Here is a 13,298-nt window from a genome sequence, read left to right on the forward strand (position 1 = left end):
CGATGAAGAAAAATGGACTAATTTTGCTCACTACTTTATTTTCATATTTTACAATTGAAAACAAATTAATAAACCTCTATGGTTTTAAATTTAATAAAATAAGTCAATATTTTAACACAAGTTGACATGATTCAAGTCCATTAAAAAGTTGAACAAGATAAACCAAATTTTCCTATAACCCCCATTAAATAACATTTTATTTTGATATTTTACAATACCAACAAATAAATAAACCTCTATGATTTTAAATTTAATAAAATAAGATGATATTTTAACACAAACTAATATGCTTCAAATATACTAAAAAATGTAACAAATAGGTCAAATTTTCTTATAATTCTATTGCATAATATTTTATTTTTTTATATCTTAAAACATAAAACAAATAAATAAACATGATTTTGACCTGTAAAATAGAAAATTAAAAAATGATATATATATAACTTAATTAATTATTTAATCTAGTAACAACCTTATATTCTATTAACAACAAGGGCTGCAAGCAGCTAAGTTCCTGCTAAGTTCCTGCCAGGAGTCTTCATTTTTGTTTGGTGCATGCATAGATTTGTAAGTTTGAGGCTGGTAGGCTTAGGCAGTTGTTCAATTTATTCATCTACCTAGGCTGCATTATTGGGAACAAATTGATGCAATGAGCAGGGAATTATGTTCTCTAAACTATGTGCTGATTAAAATCAACAAACTCAGTTAAATATGATTTAATAAATAAATATGATTTAATAAATATCACTATCTATTGCTTTCAACCATCTAAGTGGTTTTATTTCTTTCTAGTCTTATACTATCTGCACAAAACAATACATATAATCAAAAATAGTCATAGCATCGTATAAGTTAGAGCCTAAATAAGCACTACTAGTAGTATCATTGTCAAAAATAATAGTCTTAATCGGCATGTAGGTCTCATTAAATATATTTAAAAGATAATTAAAATTTTATCAATTGAAAATGAATAACTAATATTTAAAATAATGAACTTATTTTTTTCTCATGCCTCAATTATTATAAATTTCTCTCAATGTCAATGATTCACATTTGAAGAAAAGAATAAATAAATAGAGTCAATTAATTAGAATTCCTTTGAGATAAATGGCAAATAAAATTTAGTGCATAAAACAAGTCATAAATAGCAATAATGAATTAGAATTTCTTTGAGATAATGGCAGCTAAAATTTGGTGTAGAAGCCATGGGCGTGCGAGGAAGGAATATCTACCATCTAAAGACCACAAGGAAAGTGCAAGCTAGGTCCCCTTTAGCTACTTTAAGCTTACTGTTTTGACTCTCGAGCAGGTATTTATTTTTATCAGCATAATCTCTATTAATAGGGCAGCAAGCTTCTGCCATTTAGACTTCAAGTTTTTTATTAGAAGGGATTCCTCAAACTTACATATGTTAATTAGGAAGGACTCCTTATGCCTTTCATGAACTGCTTGGTTGCATTCCTTCTCCTCTACTAGAAGGAATTTTGATGCTTCCATTTTGAATTCTGCTAAAAATCTATTTGCTATCTTAGCTTTGTAAATTCTACATAATCAATATAATTATGGCTCTACCTTTATCGATAAAAAAAACAATAATGTTTATCTTTCCAAATAAAAAATTGAATTAAAATAAAAGTGGACCATTTTCCTTGTGGAAGCATTTCCTTTGAATATAGGTCTGCAATAATTGAAGATATATGTTAAGCGAAATGTGCAGTTCCTCCAACGTAACGGTATGAGATTAAGGTTAAGTAGTGGATGGGAAAATAATTTTATGATTGTAATTGCAGTGCAGATAATGCAGTATTATTTTGTCTACACCTTCCAGAATATATTCACGAGTACAAGATATTATAATTATGACACTAGACTTTCTAAGTATGGTTATTGATCCATAACAGAAATTACAAACTGGGTCAACAAGGCATCCATTTTCAGTAGTTAATTTCTTGAGGATATAAAAAATATCCTAGTTTAGGATATGGGATTTCAAACTAAATCCAAACAACAAAACATAATCATTGTTCCTTCACAAAGTGAACCCACAAATATAATTTAATTGAATTTGTTTGAATATTGATTTTGAAAACTGAAACTTCATAACCATGAAAACAAGACAACATAAGCCTATGGAAAGATATTATGTTATGCTTCTTGTAGTCACATAAATCTGTCCATTTTAATTAAATGAATATTTCGTATTTATTTGATTAAAAATCCACTAGCTATCAGTTAATTAAATTAATATTTAATTAATTTATCCCCAAACATTCTTCTATTAATTAAATAAATTATTCAATTTATTTTAATTAATTCATTAAACCAAATACAAATCAATTAAATAAATAAAATCAATTTATTTAATTAAATCCCCCTTTTCCTCTTTTAAATAAATTAAATAAAACATTTATTTAAATCATTATCCCCACCCCACTTGCATTTTCCTACAAATGCAACTTGCACATATTTTGAAATAAATGAATTTTTATTTTAAATAAAATCCTATTTTCCCTCACCCACCAAATCCACTTGCAAAATCTAATCCCCTTCTAGATTCTTCTAACCCCTTCCTAATTAGCCTAATCCATCCCCTAATTATTGTCACATTCATAAGCAAAAGGGAGTCACTTCTCAAATGGCCCAAAGTCTTGGATAACCATTGAAGGTTTTCAACCTTCAACCACCAAAAACCCCAAAGTCTTTGAAAACCATTAAAGGCTTCCAACTTTCAACCACTTAATCCCCAAAGTCTCCAATAACCATTAATGGTTAACTCAAACCCTTCCACATGGTTAAAACATTTGTTTTGACTCAACCTCTACTCAACCCAAGGGTCTCATCAGGTCATTAATGCTTTGACCATGATTATCTCTTAATCATTTGCACAAAGGTTTATCATTGGATTAACTCCTAATTCAGTGGGTAAACCTAACTTAGACTTGACCCTTAGCCTTTAGATAACCATGAGGTCTTCTCAGGCCTTTAATGCCTCCAACCTCTTCTCTCAACCCAATCCTGTGTTGACACTTGTCACTATTTTATTGGTGCCAATTGTGCACATGGATCCCCAACTTTCAAGCTTGACCCTTGATTAAACCTTTCAATCCTAGCCATCCATTGCTCCATTTTTCCTATAAATAGAGCCCATTCCTTCATAATCCAGATCCTGAAAACTTATATGCATCTAAGCTATAGATATTTTAGAGAGCATTTTAGCATAAGCAATCTAACATCTTGTCTTTTTAGTTAAAATACATCATTTTAGCATTAGTATTAGCTTTTCATTTCATATTTGGAGCTATACTACAATCTCAATCCTCCATAAGCATCCATAGTGCAAAAAGCTGCTGAGAGCTACACTATTTTGGAACTTGGAGAGGAGAGGAACAAGGGAGAAGGAGCTAATCTCATGCTAAGAGATAGTTGGAGATGTCTCATTGTCTTTACTTCTTTAGTTAGATTCATTAGCATGTTTTTAGTGTCTCTCTTGGAATGCCTTCATATGTTTTAGTTTTTTATTGACTAACGCTAATGCTTTGTGTGTTTTGTGTTACTTGATCATAGACTAACATTGTGTCATTTAGGAGGGCATCATTTGGTGAACCCGACGTGAATCGAACACGCAACCTTCTGATCATTTTTTTTTGAAATTAACATTTTGCTTGTTGAAATTGCCACACAGGTCGCGCTTCGGCGCTATTGAACGCGTTTTAGCACTGTTGCAACAATTTCTTTTAGCGCTATTGATCCTAAGATAGCGCTATTGAAAATTTTTCAGCGCTATTGGAAACATTCTAGCGCTATTGTCACAGTTTCAGCGTTTTTGTCTTCTCGGATTTTTCTCTTCTTTCAGCGCTACCGTTTAAATTAGCGTTTCTGCTCACACAGACTAGCGCTATTGTATGAATCAGCACTTCTGCAAAAACACAGAATAGCGCTATTGCGACAGAGTGTCGCCCAAATTGACTTGTAACCAAAAAAATCAGAATTTAGGCTTGTGGAAGCCCCCCTTTGAGCATTGATTTTATTAACTTGTTTCTTTTCTTTGTGCAGGTTAACAACCCAACAAAAATCACAAAAATTTTCATTTAAGTGCTTAAAAAGAACTTAAAAACACAAAAATAGTTTTTCATTGTTTTCTAGTTAGGCCTCATTTTCTTTGGTGCTTAAAATTAACAAACACAAAATTTGATTTCATTGCATCAATTGGGACCTAAAATTTACAAGCCACACTTCAATTTTTGGGCAAAAAAAGAACAAACCACTTGTTTTTGATTTTTTTTTTTTGGCAAACAAATTTTCCTTCAAAGAAAAACATGTTTTTCATTAAGTTGACCAGGATTTCCCAATTCTAGATTACAAAACACATTGCCTTTGAAGTTAAAAAGAACACCATAACTGTTGGAGCAACATCTCCAAATAGTTAGATCATATTGCCATGATGGATTAAAAAGAACAAGTGAATTTCGTGTTTGGCACGCTTGTGCACAAAAGTCAGTCAAGTGGACCTACTTCTAACACACACTATCCTCTCCCTTGGCTCTCGTGGTCCTAGGTGCAAGAGAAAAGTGTTAGTAACACTCAAAATTTTATTTTTTAAGAGAGGCCTGCCAAGGGATCGATACTCTTGGGAACGACCTCGAGCGGTAAATCCTTCGAGCCGCTATAGAAATCAGGTGAGAGCGAAAGCTATAGCTTTGGGTATAGCTGTTCCTACAGTGTAACTGGCCGAAAGGACAAATGGGCCCCACCACCAGTTACAAGGCTCTTAAGTGAGTCACTGCAGAATGAACTTATGTCCAAAGCCATCGAACATGACTAAACACCTTTAAGTAGTAGCCCACCTATTCTATTGATTGAGGATATTTGAGGTATAATTTAGTGCAAGAGCATAGATGGTTTTGCTCCCAAGATACTCACCATACATATTTCCTTGAGTAGAAACATAGCTTTTTGAAAGGTCACTTGTGGCTTGATAAAAGTGGTGACTCCCCCATCATAGGGATCATCTATTTGTTATGCTCGTGCAAGACTTAGTATATCACATCCTTACCTGCCACGGCAGGATTCATAAGGTATGTAGTACCAAAGTCGAAGAAATATCAAGATGTGGGCTAAATTTATCACAACTGGCCATTTGACCTTAGGGATAAAGAGTGTTTGAAGTGTGTTCGTTTTACAGACCTAGTGCGAATTGAGCCGACTTCAGGCTTTGGAAATACATCTTAAAATAAATCTAAAGGAAGGGTCAAAAACAAGTCCAAGAATTGGGTTGATCTAGATCCATACTCATTTGTGCCTTTGAGGCTACAATTTTGTGTTTGTGTGCTTGCTTTATTTTCTTGTCAAAGAAAAATCAGAAAATTAATCCCAAAAACAAAGTATTCATCCAACATCTGTCAACACAACCAAAAATACCAAAAACAAAGTGCAAACAACAAAGAGTCAAATTTTATGACCATTCTTCACATCTTGCGAAAGAAGAAGTGTCATCAGAATATCACCTTGAAAAGGAGACCACTAAGCTCAAAGGCTTTGATCAAAAGGAGGAAATTCTTCTATCTCAATATACAAATCTTTGTCTCACATAGAGTCTTTCTACATCGCATGCATCTATACCTTCAAGGTAAAACAAACGAATTTGATTCTGAATCATTAAACCGCAGAGCTTTCATGAAATATAGAGCTCTGAGTTATCACAAAAATCAAGGAGGAAAGATTAATCCCAACTTCTTCCCAAACATCTGTATCACCTACAACACACCTCGAGAAATACCACCAATGCCTGAAAGGGAAGAAGAAGAGTTTGTCCCATTTATGACACAAAGTTTTTATTGAAGTTGAAAACATTTTCATCCATCATCTCACTCATACATCATCACTTCATCATCAATCCATCCCAAAACTCTCAAAACATTAATAGGTTCTTGTCCCAAGATTCCTTTTTAGATATTGCTTGAAATCAAACACATCACATCACTTTTTAGATTGTTTCTACATCTAGGATAAGCTCATCCTAAGAGACACATCTACGCAGGTTAAAACTAGTTCATGAGTGAATCCTCTCATTGCTAGGTAGTCAAAATCTGTAACACATCTTAGATTTCTCTACACCTTATCACATCAAATCTTATCAAAACAAACAAGCAATTCAAAGAAGGAATTTCGGTTACATTTACCTTAAAGTGCTAGAGATCCCCATACAACACAAATCACCAATCATCAATCTTTTATTTCATCACCAACTCATCATCATCTTCAATCAACTTCAAAACAAACTTGCAAACAAAATGGCTCAAACCCGATCACGATCAAGGCAGCGAGAAATAGAAATTGAGGAAGAAGAGGACAACCTCAATGAATTTCAAGAAGCACTTGGAGGAAATGTGAATGATGAAAACCCAAGTACTCCCACTCCTTCAACAATCGAAAGGGTTCAGCATAACCCTCATTTTAACAGATTATTTGATGAAATATTAAGGAGCAATGCAGATGCTCACTTTTTAAGACTCGCCCAAGAAGGAGCCAAACTCCCCTCTGACTTTGATCTTGCCCAATTAAGACAAGCATCAGAAAGACAAAGTCGCCATGAGGAGGAAAGAGGTAGAAATCACATCAGATATAACATCCCTTGAGGTAACCCACCACCTCCTCCTCCAAATGAAATGGAGATGTTGCGGCAACAAGTCGAGAATCTCGCCCAACAACTTCATAGTGGTGTCAAGATTAACCAATTCTCACTTAATGACATCTATCCCTATCCTTTTGATAGGAATCTTTATATGCCACCCTTTCCACGCGGGTTCGAAACACCAAAATTCGAAAAATATAGAGGAAAGGGAGATCCCCGTGATCATGTCCGAGAATTTCATTCCGCTTGTCTCGAAGTCGCATATGAAGACACATACTTAATGCGCCTTTTTCCCCAAAGCTTGGGAGGAACAACCACATCATGGTTTTCCCGACTACCAGGTGGCATAAGAACATTTGAGGAACTCATCCAGAAGTTCCTATCTCATTACTCTTATAATATTGAACGCGACATCACCACGGCTGATCTATGCAACACCAAACAAAAACTAGGTGAATTATTCTCAGTATTCCTGCAACGATGGCGCCAAATGTCTAGCAGACGTTCTCTTCAGTTACCTGAACGAGAACTAGTGGAAATTTTCATTTCCAACTTAAACGAAGAAATGGAATTTCACCTGGATGTCAAAGATACAAATTCTTTTAACGATATGATCACCAAAGGTATAAAATGTGAAAGGGCACTCATCAAAAAAGGACTCATCAAAACCTTTAATGAACCAAAAGATGGTCCTCGCCCGCTCTTCAATAACGATAAACCGAACTTCTGGAACAAGAATAAGAATATCGTCAACGATGGAGTTGTGGATGCTCGGACTATCCAAAATGCACAACCTGTGGTTCGGTTTGCAGGACAAAATCCTCCACCTCAAAATAACACAAATGTTCCTCTTAATCAAGGTCGCATCACATCTCATGATGAACCAAGACCTCGTCCACAAAAACAAAAACGCACATACACTCCCTTAGGGGAACCCATTGAAACAGTGATGCGACAACTCATTTCTCAGAATTTGATCACTTTACCTAAGTTATCAAATTATGAGCCTCAAGTCAAACCGGCATGGTGGAGAGATACTGAACATTGTGAGTTCCATCAAGGAAGAGGACACAAGACAAGTAATTGTCACCGATTGAAAGATCTCATTCAGGATCTTATTGATCGAGGAGAAATTGAAGTTGAAGGGCATGACCCAAAAACAACCAATAATGATCATCAGATGTTCAAGAATCCACTTCCATCACAAGATCAAAGGGGTCCTTCCACTTCCCGACGAGGCACTGATACCACTGATTATACGCAGGCTGCGTATAACTACACTGTAAATCACCTGTATGATGCCAATGAACAAAAGGCAACTCCACAAGTCACCACCTCCGTCCCAAAGCAGTACAATCTTGTGGAACAATTAGACAAAACGCCTGCGCTTATATCCATTTTAGAGCTATTACGCCTATCACCATCTCATAAAACAATCTTGGATCAAGCACTCCAAGAGGTGTCAGTCCCTGCAAACCTGAACACGAACCAATTTCAAGCCATGGTTGGAAATCTAAAGTCATCACCTTGTCTCACTTTTTCCGAAAGTGACAACTCTTTGTTCCAACAACCTCATAATGCCTCACTCCACATTGAAGGCTTTGTCAACCAACACAGGATCGAGTGAGTCTTGATAGATAATGGAGTAGGCCTAAACATCTGTACACTAGAGTTGGTCACAGCATTGGGATATGCAATAGAATCAGTGGATCCTCGCAAGAAGATCACCATCAAGGCCTATGATGATGTAGAGCATTCATCCAAAGGAGCTGTGGTACTACCAATCCGAGTAGGCCCTGTGGTAAAGCATATCATTTGTCAGGTTCTGGACCTTCCTCTGCCATATAATCTATTATTAGGGAGACCTTGGATACATGCCATGCAAGCCGTTCCATCTACCTACCATCAATGTATCAAGTTCCCACATAATGGTGCAGAGATCACAATCCTGGGCGATGCAAATCCCTTTGCATTTTTCCATAATATCAGCCATCAACCAGAGATTACTGTTCCTAATAATAGGGAAGCCATTTCCTCCACATCATATGTAAATCCTGCCTCTCTTGCCAGTTCAAACACCCCTATACCCAAGCAAGAAAAGCTTAAGATGAAAGTCGCAGAGGAAGGTCCTGGAGAATACAACTTGAGTCAGCTCTTTTGTGTGGGACAAATGCCCACTTCTCCTAGAACACATGGTAAACCATAGCAGTTACTCCAGCAACCACTAATCACGTCTGCATGTGCCTTGACGCCTTTCATCCTTGGAAAGAGTCAAGAGGAAGAGACACAAGATGAGGACCTAGCAAAATGGATCTATAAAGATCCCATCACCACTGATAAACCGCGAGTTACACTTCCTACAGAACAGTATGGCAAAGGCCTCCTCATTATGCAAAGAATGGGATATGATGGTCAGAGTGCTTTGGGATACTGCAAATAAGGACGACATGAACCTCTGCTACCAGAATTCAAGCCCAAATGTAATACAGGCCTAGGCTTTGAAAAAGAAGTCCTTCCTAAACTCAAATTCAAAGCAAAACCCAGCAAACCATTTTGCCCACCTACTGCAAAGAGGACACCTTTCATAATCAAAGCACCATCAAACATTATCCCCACTGCCCCATCGAGGCTCACAACCCCACCGCAACCGTCATCAATATCATTCATCCCACCAAATGAACCAGTAATCCTATCAGCAACACCATTTGTAGTAGCAACTATATTGGAACCCGCAGCAGCATCTATGGCACCAGCCATTCCAACAGAAGTCACTAAATCAACACTGTCGATACTTCTAGTGACAAATCCATTAAACCCCATCACGATTCCTGCAGCACTGATCACTACAAAGATACATAAACCAATCACACCTGCCGTGTTTAACTCCAAAGACATCCCAGTATGGTATAGCAATCGGATGCTGGAAAGTGATTCAGAGACCGACTCACATGAGTGGGAATTTGATTCTGTACAGCTTAATACTTCAGATGAGGAAGACACATCACCACCTCCACCATGCAAAGACATCCCTATTTACGGAGAAGCACAAATAAAGACCACTTGGGTTCCTGAGCTGGAAACATCTCCCACAGACCCTACGTCTCATCCTACGCCTGATTCTGACAGGGAAAGTACCATCAATGACCTTCACCACACTGTCTTGACCCTCACTGATACCTCTAATGAACTTAATCTAGTCGATGAAGTAATGCCCATTATCCACCCTGAACTCATCGAATGGAACCAACCAAATCCCCCATGTCTTGATCTCTTCCAAAACGATGAGGCTATCATTGACTTTTTGGAATTACGGGATAATCTACCAAGCGGGGATCACAAAGCTGGATTCGCCATTGAACTTAATAGTGCAGCATACTTCGGGGTGGATGCCAAACCTTTCAGCTGCAAAAACATAACAATAAAACATGGATCTTCCAGTGAAAACCACACTGTGGCGCTATTTGATCCGACAAAAGTAAAAAGAAAGAGCGTATCCAACGGTGAAAACCTCTCTGAGGCGCTTGAGGATGAAGGGTTTGACATTCTCCCTGCTAGTACACAACAGGAACGATCCACAATTCTTATCGAGGAAACCAATGAATACAATGTGGGGACTCCTAAAAATCCTCATATCATACATCTGGCATCTCTTCTCACTCCAGAGGAACAGCCTAAGTTTATCGAGTTCTTCCAGAAGCGTCAGATCAACTTCGCATGGTCATATGCAGACATGCCTGGGCTTGATCCTGATTTAGTCATGCATCACCTCACCGTAGCAGAAGGAGCCAAACCTGTCAAGCAGAAGCTTCGTAAGATGCATCCTCAGATTGCAGTGCTAGTCAAAACAGAACTCAAGAAACTCCTAGATGTTGGTTTCATTAGGCCAATTGATTATGCAGAATGGATCTCCAATATTGTGCCTGTCGGCAAACGAAAAGGGGGCGTCCGCATTTGTACAGACTTCAGAGATCTGAATAAGGCATGTCCTAAGGATGACTTTCCCCTACCAAATATTGACATCATAGTGGATCTAACAGCAGGACATGCCATGCTTTCACTCATGGATGGCTTTTCAGGATACAATCAAATAAAGATCGCACCAGAGGACCAACATAAGACAGCCTTCACATGTCCATGGGGCACATAGTGCTGGAATGTAATGCCTTTTGGTCTAAAGAATGCAGGAGTGACCTATCAAAGAGCAATGACCACCATCTTCCATGACATGATGCATACCATGATGGAAGCTTATGTTGATGACTTACTAGCAAAATCACTCACTAGAGAAGGGCATCTCCACATCTTAGATAAAATCTTTGATAGACTGGAACAATACCATGTTCGACTCAACCCAAAGAAATGTGTCTTTGGAGTAACCTATGGGAAGCTTCTAGGATACATTGTCTCAAGCAAAGGTATTGAGGTCGACCCAGCAAAGGTAAAAGCAATCATGGACATGCCACCTCCAAAGAATATCAGTCAGCTAAGGACACTACAAGGACGGCTTCAATCCATCCGAAGATTCATTGCACAATTGGCTGATAAGTGTCACCCATTCACACACCTGCTACACAAGAACATCCGCTTTCAGTGGGATGACAGATGCCAGCAAGCATTTCAGACGCTTAAAGACTATCTCATGAATCCACCATTGCTGATGCCACCAGATCCAAGTAGACCGTTGTTACTTTATATCTCAGCGACAAGTACAACATTAGGTGTACTACTGGCACAACATAATGCAGAAGGCAAAGAATGTGCTATATACTACATCTCTCGCACACTGGTTGGCTATGAACTCAATTACACACCTATTGAGCGAGCTTGCCTAGCAGTAATCTTGGCAGCCACTAAATTGCGGCACTATCTATTAACACACAAGGTACAACTCATCGCAAAGATTGATCCACTCAAGTACTTACTCAGCAAAGAAGCATTGACAGGTCGCTTGGCCAAATGGGTGATGATTCTAAGTGAATTTGACATTGAGTATGTGGACCGTAAGGCTATCAAAGGGCAAGTTATTGTAGATCAGTTGGCCGATGCACCACTCATAGGCGATCATCCTCTCATTTCCAATTTTCCAGATGAAGAGATATTCATGATCACAGAAGCACAACCATGGAAACTATATTTTGATGGTTCATACACTAGGCATGGCTCGGGGGCAGCCATTCTGTTTATCACACCTCAAGGTGATAGCATCCTGAAGTCTTACAGGCTCACATTTCCATGCACAAACAACATAGCAGAGTATGAGGCTTTGATCACAAGACTCAGATTAGCCATACAATGGAAATTACAAGAACTACAAGTTTATGGCGACTCACAACTGGTCATTCGACAAGCAACAGATGAGTATCAGACCAAGGATGATAAACTCATGCCATACAAACAAATGGTGGATAGTCTAAAGACATCATTCACTACTATCACTTTTGAGCAGATACCAAGAGATCAGAATCGAGCTGCTGACACCATGGCTACCATCGCATCTCTCCTAGATCTTCCACAAAATTCAACACGCTACGAGTTCTTGGTAGAACAGCTTTGGATTCCCGCTTATGATATCCCCGAATCCGAAATGATATGTCGCCTTGTCGGTTCTGAATCCCCATGGTACGGTGAGTTCTACACCTATCTCTGCGATCACACCCTTCCTCCCAACCAATCAAATAACCAACGAAAAACCTTCATTCGCCAAACTGCTCGATATACCATTATTGCCGAAACCCTATACTGACGTAGTCTTGATGGTACTCTCCTTCGGTGTCTGGAACAAGATGAGATAACAAAGGCTTTGGAAGAGGTACATGAAGGAATTTGCGGGACTCACTCAAGTGGTCCATCACTAGCCAAGAAACTCATGCGAGCTGGATACTATTGGCCATCTATGGAAAAGGATTCCTACTACTTTGTCAGGAAATGCAAGAAATGTCATGTTCACGGTGACCTGATACATGCACCAGCACAGGAACTACAACCAATCACAACACCATGGCCTTTTTGTCAATGGGGCCTCGACCTTGTGGGTAAGATTCATCCATCTTCATCCAATGGCCATAAATTCATTATTACCGCTACCGAATATTTCACAAAGTGGATCGAAGCTGTTCCACTTACCCAAGTCACCGGCAAGCAGATTGCCTCATTCATCCTCAATTACATCATCTGTCGGTATGGTGTACCCATGTCCATCATCACAGATACCGGTCTTCCTTTTAAAAATCAGGATGTCCGTGAACTTTGTGAGAAATTTCATATCCAACACCGCTTTTCCACTCCCTATTACCCACAAGGCAATGGTCAGGCCGAAGAATCCAATAAAAACATATTGAGGATCCTAAAGAAGACAGTCAATGATGCCGGTCGTGATTGGCATGTTCAATTGAATCCAGCGCTATGGGCATATCAAACTAGCATTCGAACCCCTACAGGTGCAACTCCTTATTCATTGGTCTATGGTGCAGAAGCTATCTTGCCTATTGAGGTCGAGATACCATCCTTACGGGTTTCCTTGCATAATCTCATTGATGATGAAGCATACAGAGTATCCCGTCTTCAAGACTTAGAGTTACTTGATGAGAAGCGACAAGCTGCATACAATCACCTCAAAGCCTATCAGTAGCGCATGAGTAGAAGTTACAATCACCAAGTTAGATCTCGT

Source organism: Cryptomeria japonica, chromosome 8 (assembly GCF_030272615.1).
Source record: "Cryptomeria japonica chromosome 8, Sugi_1.0, whole genome shotgun sequence".
NCBI classification, from domain to species: domain Eukaryota; kingdom Viridiplantae; phylum Streptophyta; class Pinopsida; order Cupressales; family Cupressaceae; genus Cryptomeria; species Cryptomeria japonica.